Here is a 9,397-nt window from a genome sequence, read left to right as displayed (position 1 = left end):
AACTACTGTAGCAATCCCCACTCCTGAACATGCCTCTGTTTGAGCCCCAAAGGTTGGTGTTCTGACTTGGATAAGTGGGGAAGTGTTCAGCCCCTTCTTGATATGACTTCCACTCTTATACAGCAGTCCTGCTGTAAAAAGCCCTAATGTTTGCAGTTCTGCCAAAAAGGCCATGGCTTTGCAAATATTTGAAATACTGTCCACTGCAAAACGTTGATATCTGAACATTGTCAGCCTTCCCTTATCTTGAAATAGACCCTGTATCTCAGCCCCTAGTAGTGTCCCAGCTGGGAGCTGGGCAGGTTTGTCTAACTACATTTCTCTTTGCATTTCGTCATTGTCTTTATAGGAGAAAAATAAATATGTAACAATCTGCAAATGTTTCTAAGAAACTTGTTTCTGCTGGTGCTGATCTGCTAAGCTTTGCTGGCACAGCCAGTGTGGAGGGTTAAAGAGGAGGCCTAACCAGGCATCATTGCAGACACGATCCAGTGATGAAATGGAAAATGTAAACGCTGCATTCAGTGCAGATCTTCAAGCTAGCGCTCCCCCGTGAGCTGGGGGCAGTCCTGCCACATTTGTCACACATCTGTGAGTCCTCAGGTCTCTGGCGTCAGGTAAAATTGGGGTGAAGGCTCCTTGCTCTCCACTTCCTTTTTGCAGCTCCTGATATTCAGCAAATGCTGCTGCCTCAGCATAGCAATTCTGCAAAGTGCAGCAGGTAACATGCAGCTGGGTGAGGAGCCCAGGGCAGGAGGAGGGGAGGGTGGAAAAAGGGCTTCCGAAGTCACCGTTTCAAGAGACTTGAGTCAACTCGAGCTGACAAGTTTCAATAAGGAAATGAGCAGTGTGTCTGGCCCTGGTGTAGCTCGGATTGCAGAACCGGGAAGGTAGGCATCCTACTTTTGGCACGCAGTCGCAATGTGGGTGGGTCAGTGGGGACAGGCAGAATTTGCAAATAGGGGAAAAGGGCTGCTGAAGTTGCCCACCAAGGAGAATAACAGTAGACCTTGAAACTTGTCATCTGTCTGTAGTCTAGACTTTACTCCTTAGTCCTTCTCCCGAAGGGCAGACTCTGCTTGTTAGTCCTTTTCCCAAAGGGTGCCCAGTCTGTCTGCTGGACTAATTGGATTTTTTTTTCAGCCCAGCTTCTTCTGTGAGGTTTGTCTTCTCTGGCATATGCAGGACAATCGTGTCAGGTTTCTAAATGTTCAGTTTTCTGCTAGAGTAGTTTTGTTCAGTTCAAACAGATGCTGTTAGCTGAGTCCTGTATTTCATGCAGTGAACAGTATGTGCTTTTGGATGTACTTTTTTTTTTTGAAGGTGCAGCAATATAAGTTTTGAAATTAGCTTTACAAGAGCTGACATTTGGAAATTAATTGCTCTTCAAAATGTTCCGTTTGGCTCAAAACTATTGGACTAAATAACATAGTGTCTTTAGATTATGCAGAAGTGCTAAAAAAAAATTGCCTAGATAAATCTCCAATCCAATACTTATTAGCCCACAGGACCTATTTAATCTTACTTAGCCGTACTTAAAATGTTACGGTCTTTGATACTATGTCCTCTCTCATGTTACTTTATGCCTAATGTCACCACAGGTAGCTCTCATAGGTCCAGGCAATCCCAACTCTGGCTTCTGATACTGCTGGTACATCAATACCAGTCTGGCACTACTGATGTGCTCAGAGTGACTCTGTGTGTTGTGATAGGGAGGAGAGGTCTGAAGGGAGAAACCCTAGGGAGCTGGTTGATTTAAAAAAAAAAAAAAAACTACTGTGGATTTGGGTTTTTCCCAGAAGGGAAGAAGACTTGCCTCAAATTGCTCATCTAAAAGCTCAGGGAAAGGGAAACGGTATAACTGGAAGTATCTTGTCTCGAGGTTCTTCCTGGATAAGGGTTCAGGCTTTAACTGTGAGGATTAAGGTGACTAAACTGAATTTTAACCTTTTGGGAGTGTCCAAATAAATCCCTTGGCAAGACAGATTGGAGTGACCAGAGTGCTTTACTGTTCCCTTTCAAACTTAGTTTGCAGTGTGTGAGAAGGACATCTCAAAATAACAGGGTGCTGCAGAACTAGCAGCATACTTGTGGTAGTCTGTCTTTCAGCATAAGCTGTCTGAGGTCACTGATGCATTGAAATGACTGACTTTAAAAGCTACGGTTAGATGTTCACCTGCCTGCCTTGTCTGTTGCTTTTATTATTATTCTTAGGGACTTCACAAATGAGGGCTGTTCACCATCCCCATGGAAGACAGAGGCTGTTGAGAAGATATTGACCGCTCTCAGACAAAATGCTTAGTATATCAGCAGAATAGCTGCCTTTTAAACTGGGGGTGGAGAGGGGAGAAATGACAGATTCTGCCACATCTTCTGAGCTGCTGTATGATGATTATTTACCTTTTCCAAGCTCCGCTGTGTGTTCCTAGCTCCACTGCTATAACAAAGTAGAGAGGCCCTTGCTGCCAAGCTAGAATGGGGTGGAAAAAATTGGTCAATAAGGATGCCTTTTGGTTCATTACAGATTCCATTTCCTTGCGCCGGGGTTTTTAATAGTGCAGTTGAATTGGCATGGCATCCCAGAGGACCTTAAAGTACATCATGCCTTCAGTACCCTAGTAAATGTCAGACTAGCTGGTGAGTTGGTTTCACACCTAGAGTACATCAGCTGAAGTCATGTAATTAAACCATGGAGGAATATAACTCCACAGATAAGCTCCTGTATTTTCATGACAGTCTCACTGTTCTGCTTGAAAGAGTCTTATGGAAGACTTAGGAGGTATCTGTTATTACATAAAAATACCATTTGAATTTCCTTGAGATATTTTAGAAAAATGCTAAGTTCTGCAGATGAGACATTTTCCACTCTCTTCTTGAAATTTTCTTCTCAATAATGTAATGTTTGTGCTAACTGGGGGGAAAAAAATCTCTGTAAGTTTTAAACTTCTCCCATCTCAGATGTAGCTTGCCTTAGATGATGTGAGAATATTTTTGAGTGCTCCTACTCATGTTTGATGAGCAGAATAATAAGGCACAGCCACTTCTGGAGCAAAGTTGAAAGGTCTTACTGGCAGCTTGAAGCACACTGCTGCACCTCTCCCTACCCATAGCGTTACTGATATTGGCTCAAGCTGTGTGGCAATAACTAGGGGAATCAAAATCTGGCTTATCAGGGGCCAGCCATTTGCTAGGGAGCTTTGCTTTTTCAAACCAGCCTCCTAAAGGAGAATTTTCATTCTAACAGATTTTGGGGGGAAGTAGTCCTGTGTTGCTCTGAGCTAAAAATAAGAGCGAGGAATGATGAACTTCCAACCTGTTATCCCAGAGGAATCGCCTGTGTTCACTCTTGCATCATCTTTGGCCCGCGTTCAGCGCACAATGACAAGCACTTATTCACTTAGGAGAGAGAAAACTAAATGGATTGTGGCTGAAGTCATGATTGGAGTGAAGTTGTTTCAGCTGAAAACGGTTATTTCTTCAACAGTGCATAGCAGCTAAGAATAGTTTTTTAGGCTGAAATAACCCCATGGGGCTATTCTGCATCGTGTACTATTAGGGGTTTTAGGGCTAAAAATAAAGCAGTATTTTTAGCTGAAAAAGCTTGCCCTAGCTCCTGACACTTTTTCCATCAGGAAATTTAGTATGAAAATAGATGCTGTGCCACATAAAGCCTTTCCTCTCGCCGCCAGCGGCCGCGCTCTGACCCACTCCCTGGGCGACCGCTGGCGGCGGCCTGACGCGGCAACACCCTGGGCAAACACCTAAAGCACCGTCAGCTCCCGCAGCTAGACCGCAGCGGGTGGTTTTTAACGCAGCCGATAAAATGGAAGTACGCAGAGCTAAAGCTAAAGGGATCGGGCCGGGTAACGGCGGCAACCGCCGCCCCGCCCAGCACCGCCTCCTTCCCACAGGGCTTTGCGGCGCGGAGGCGGCCGTTGGCGCCCGCCTCCGGCAGGAGGCGCTCGCGCCGCCGCGGGGGGGGAGGGGCAGATGCGCGCGCACGCGCACGCGCCTGGGGCCGCCCCCGCCGGGCGCGCGGCGCGGTGTCGTCACGCGGGCGGCGCTTCAGCGAGGGGGGGAAAGGAGGGGGGAGCCACCCGTTTCCCATCCGGGTCCCTGCGGCGGAGGCCGGGGGGCGGGGCCCGGGCTCACGTGACGTTGCGTGGCGGCGCAACCGCCATCTTGTGTTGTTGGGGCTGAGGAGTCGCTGTGGCCGTGAGGGACTCTCCGTCCGGGAGCGCAGGTACCGCCGCCCCGCCGCCGCTGCGCCCGCCCCGCCGCCGCGCCCTGCCCCGCCGCGCCCGCCGGGCCGCGCCGAGCCTCCGCGCCGAGCCCCGGCCTCGCCGGCCGCCCCTGTCCGCCCAGCGCCGGGGGTGCCGCAGCCCGGGGCGCCCTGCGGCCTAGCGGGAGGGAGGCCGCCCCGGGCCGGGCCGGCGGCGCGGGGCCCCCCGGGGCTGCCCCTGCGCTCCCGGAGCCTTGCTGGGCCGGGCCCCGCGCTCACCGCAGTGCGCGGGCCTCGCCCCGTCCGTGTGGCCCCTTGGCAGCCGGTCCCGGCGGGGGGACGGTGTCTGTCAGGCAGCGGCGGGGCGCCGCGTCGCCTCGCAGCCCGCGGGGCTGGCAGCTGCGGCCCCGGCGCTGCCTCCCCTTGCGCTGACCCATGTGAACTCGCTCGTCCCCTCCCCGCCCCGTGGCGCCGGGCCTGTGTTTTGGCCGTGCCGCGGGCAGGTGCGCCCTCCCTGAAGCCTCCGTGCCCCGCTCCAAGCACGCCCGGCCCTGTCAGCTTAACACGGGCTGAGGAAGGAGTGAGTTGGTCGTGCACTCGAGCCTTTCCCTCACAGGCAGGAGGGCGCTGGGAGCAGCAATGACCAGCAGTGTTTGACTGGAGAGGCCTTGGCAGGCTGAAGAGCACATCGATCAGGATTGTGTACGTTTGGTATTGATCCAAGACAAGTAGTTTCAGTGTCAACAAAGCAGTCTCCGCTTTTTCAACTCTGTGCAACTGCACTTTGAAGTGGGGCAAGTTGTAGGCCAAAAGGAGATGTTGCCAAGTGACGCTTATGGAATAAAACTTACCTTTTCCCCAGTAGTCTTCAGCCCACTGTCCTTGATTTGCTGTTATAATACCGCTGTCTCTTACTGTCATTATTATGTGTCTGCTTTCTTGGGGTGGAGGAGAACAAGCTTCTGAATTCTGCTTATGTTCTTCTGTCTAACTTCTTGCTGCTCATTCTATTTTCTTGCTTCAGGAGCTGACTTGGGCAAGTTCCTGGAAAGTACGTGTGAATTTTTTTCCTTTTCCCATAACTCTTCTGGTTGCATTTTTTTTATTATTATTACTTCTTAAAAAGCACAAATTCATTTACTGCTTTTTGAATAGAGTATTTGATAGATGTACAGAGTGATAATTTGGACCCTTTGTAAACAAAATTGGTTGCACTAGTCCCTAACGAGCTGAGTTACCAGTATTTTTGAGCTCTGGCTTTGAGCAGTGGTTGTAATAGATAATAATAGCTCTAGTATTACGAGGTATTGGTGTTATTGGCATTCACTTCACTGAACCTCCTTTGATCAGTTAGCTGATGCTGAGGTAAAAATGTATGCCCTAGTCAGTCCTAGCAGTATCAACAGAAATGCTAGAGTGTCTATTGCCCCTTCTGCACCCTCTCCACCTCCTGACTCTTATAGATGTAAGTCCTACAAGTTAATTAATGTCCAAATTCATGTGTGTCAATGTTAATTCCTTACTGAATGTGTGATTGAAAACAAAGTCTCTGTATAATGGCCAACTATATTAAAAAGAAGGTAGAGGTTTATCCACAGAAGTTGAATGTCAACTGTCACCTTCAGTAAGACCCACTCTCTTGTTTTGAGACGTTCTAACAGCCCCTTTAAGTATCTGACAATATCGTGTGTGAACACTAGGTTTTCTTAATGATTTTAAGACCTGCTCTAGCTCTCCCAATACCTGGGTTCGTGAACATGCATGTGGGGAAGTTTGTCACTGTATTTCTTAGGGCCTTTTCTGAATGATTTCTTGAGTCCTTCTTTTAAAGTAAGAGTCTAGAAATAAAATGCAGAATAATCATATTGCAATGATAACTTATTTTTCAGGATGCCCACAGAAGCATTTTGATACCTCAGTAAAAACTGACTCTTGTAGATCTTCATTACTGATGTTGATCTTAAGAGGACTTTAAAGCATCCTCAGATACTTACTGGTTTTATTGCCTTTCTAAAACATACAGTAAATGAAAAATGAGATCTTTATACTGACAGAAGTGGAAAAAGCTGCTTGTAAATAATGAGTTGAGATTTTACCCTAGTTTTTCTAGTAAATTCACTTCTTGACTGATGAAAGGATTTAGGTGTCAAAGGGAAGTTAAAAAGGGTCTGCAAAGAAGCTTTTTTTAAGGTATTCAGAATAAGCACCAGTGCTTTTCTTTTCCTACTCTTGCTGTCTCCTAAGGTCAGTTGTCTAAATGGAGCTGTATCAGAAACCGGAGGTTCTTAAACCTGAATGTGAGAAAAAAGGTGGCAGCACTTTTAGAATGTATAGCTACTTCATTTCTAAAACAAACTAGATGTCAGAGTCTTATAGAACATCTCATTGGGGTAGCCACATAGACTGGCTGAAGAGGTTGTTTGCTAGTATGTACCGCTGCTGAAAGATCTTTGTAGTTATTTAAATATACAAAGGAAAAACAGTTGGCAAAATCAGTTCATAATGATCTATGAAAATGAGTTAGGCATGTGGACCAGAGTCTCTTCCTTCCTGTATTCACTGTTCTTTAAAGTGGTTCAGGCCTCCAGCTCTTTGAATTTTTTGTTTGAAATATCAAGAATATGAAAACTGATTCTGCCTACTTTTGCCTGACCTGATAAGCTCAACTATCAAATGCACTTTTCCTATTCTTGCGCTGGAGTCCTTAAAATCCCTTTCTAGTGCTTTTTAAAGTATGAAGCTAAATCTTCCTACAGTCTGGTTTAAAAATTCCTTTCCTTAGCATTTTTTTAATCTATGCTTTTGTCTTTTTCTTAGTCCTCCTGCTCAAAGATGAATGGAGATAAACTATATTTAATACAAATAGAGATAGGCAGAGGTAAGGGATTGAGCAACAAAATTTCAGATCATAAACATCAAAGCATGAGCCTGACATGTTTTCTCCTTCCTACATAGCTTGCTGGAGATCTGTTGAATGTTTTGATAAGGAGAAATCCATCTCCTTGTTATTGAAAAAGCATTTGTGTTGAAAGGGGTCTCTTTCTTTGTATGGCTTTCTCATTGATTTATTTTAATTCACTGAGTGACAGTTGAAAACTTAGGTGTGTGACGTGTTGCAGAGGGGATGATACTATGTGTTTTCATGGGAGTTAAGTCAGTTATCAGCCTAGCTTGGCCTCTCTTTCCTTCTTTGTAGTCAAGTATTGAACTCTGGCTGCAGAAATGACCTGGCTTGAAAATCATCAGAACTGAGAACTGTTAGCAAGTTTGCTCAAGGTGTACTTAAGTTATGGATGAAACTAAGAAGAATTAAGTGCTTTAAATTACAAGGTCTATACAGCTTTGGCCCTCTTGTGGTTGGCTGTAGAGTGTGTGTGTGTATATATATGCACATATAGGCACATGCAGCCATGTAGTTCATCATAGTAATAGTCATTTTTCCTCCTTTAGGTCAGATGGTAGTGGAAGACTGTAAAAGACAATTGCTTTGCATTGCTTTGTTAGTAGCTGAGGTTGCCACAGTGTGTTGATGACAAAATGTGTCCAGTTCTCTGTTGCAGAGAGAGGGCTGTCAATCTGTTCTTTTAAAAGGTCATTAAATATTCCTTGAATATAGAAACTCTGCAGCAGTGGTTTGATGCCTGTGAGAAATTAGGCTGTCATTGAAAATTTTATGTCTCTTGCTTATTTTTTTTGTATGGAAAGGGTACACAGAATTGTTTTGATATATCTGAGGTTTTTGGCAAATGGGAAATAAAAGTATGTATTTTCAGGAATAATCTTTTTTTTTGAAGTCATTAATGCTTTTAATGTATAGAAGCTGGTTATCTAGACCTCAGAGGATTGTGGAGAAAAGCAGAAAGGATACCAGGAGGTCTATAAAGCTAGTGGGGTCTTTAGGTCAATGAGACATTTTGCTGGGCATTCAGAAAATGTATCTAAAATGCTACTGTGTTGACAGCACCTTCTGGATCATTTACTAGCTTTTGATTCCCTCAGCTAATTATTAATAGTTATGCATTGTGGGTTTGCTGTCTTTTTGGCCATACGTTTTCAAGAATCTAGGCAAACAAGAAAGAGTGATTTTTTTGCTGCTCTCAGCAGTGGTTTTTGTATATTTAACTTGTCACTGTGAGCAGGTAAGCTGGCCTACATATAACATGTTATGAAAATAAACCAATCGGAAAATTATTTCTGTATGTTAAACAGCTGTTACTGAAGTGAAAGTAAGCATTACACATTGCAGTTTGAAAATTAATGTTCTGCAATTGTGTATTTGGTCATTTTCATTCAATAGGAAAATACTTATTTCAAATTGTGATTACTATGAAGAACTTTTTCTTTCTGTTGTTGATGGCAAATTGAAATCCCTTTCATGGTGTTGATAGTATTTTATGATGAAAATATTAGTTTGTGGAACTGAAATGTTCTGATGCTATTGATCTATCTAGGTTAGATTGGATGAAAGTAGATTTGTGATCTACATATGGTAGTGTGTCTCTTCTGATGAGAAGAAATAGGAGGGAAAAGTGTACTTTTGATGATGGATAGCTAGCTGAATTTATGTAACTTCAAGCTTCCAGTCAAGGTATAATGTGGCAAGGAGTTGGTGAGTAAAGGATGTATAACCTGTGATTTGTGAGCAGTGTATGGTAGAATCAGAATAATTTAGGTTGCAAGAGATCTTTGGTCATCTGCTCCAACCTCCTACTCAAAGCAGGGCTAACTTCAGTGTTAAATTGTTAATAAGGCATAATGATAATGAGTGAGGCTGATCACGGAAACAGCATATGGCAAGATTTTTAAGTATAAGCAACTAATAACTTGATTCAGGAAATCAGAGACCTGGTTCAGCTACCATTAAAACCAGTGGAAGCTTTTACATTAGGCTCAGTTAATGCTGAATCATCTTTATGTGTGATTTTCTGTATTGTTTATATTATAGTAGGTTTTAGAAATACCAAGGCAGGATCAGAATAACATTGCAAGTCAGTTTACAAAGATATGATTCTTCTGTCAGTTCATAAGATGTGAATATCTAACAATGTTGACATAAAGAAAAAGAGTGCTAATAAGCTATTAAAGAGTGTTGTAATTCATATGTAGTAGCAAGTTAATGTCTAACTTTGCAAATGATTAACATAAGCGATCTGGTATGCATAGCAATTTTCTCTC

At 44.2% G+C, this 9,397-nt stretch overlaps 1 protein-coding gene across 11 annotated transcripts in view; it reads left to right on the top strand.

Moving 5' to 3' along the window:
• Positions 1-4,154: 4,154 nt before the first annotated feature.
• GIGYF2 (GRB10 interacting GYF protein 2) overlaps positions 4,155-9,397 on the top strand; it is an 80,239-nt gene continuing 74,996 nt past the window's right edge. For 6 of the 11 annotated variants that reach the window (XM_067302024.1, XM_067302023.1, XM_067302026.1 and 3 more), the window contains exon 1: positions 4,159-4,243. The gene's annotated coding sequence lies outside the window, so the exon portion shown is untranslated. Of the gene's footprint in view, positions 4,244-4,589; positions 4,925-9,397 lie in introns of those variants that run through there. The other 5 variants (XM_013942655.2, XM_013942654.2, XM_067302021.1 and 2 more) reach the window with 4 other exon arrangements.

The sequence above is a fragment of the Apteryx mantelli genome, chromosome 9 (assembly GCF_036417845.1).
Source record: "Apteryx mantelli isolate bAptMan1 chromosome 9, bAptMan1.hap1, whole genome shotgun sequence".
NCBI lineage: Eukaryota > Metazoa > Chordata > Aves > Apterygiformes > Apterygidae > Apteryx > Apteryx mantelli.
Note: the sequence above shows the minus strand (reverse complement) of the source record. Positions and strands in the feature narration are given on the sequence as shown.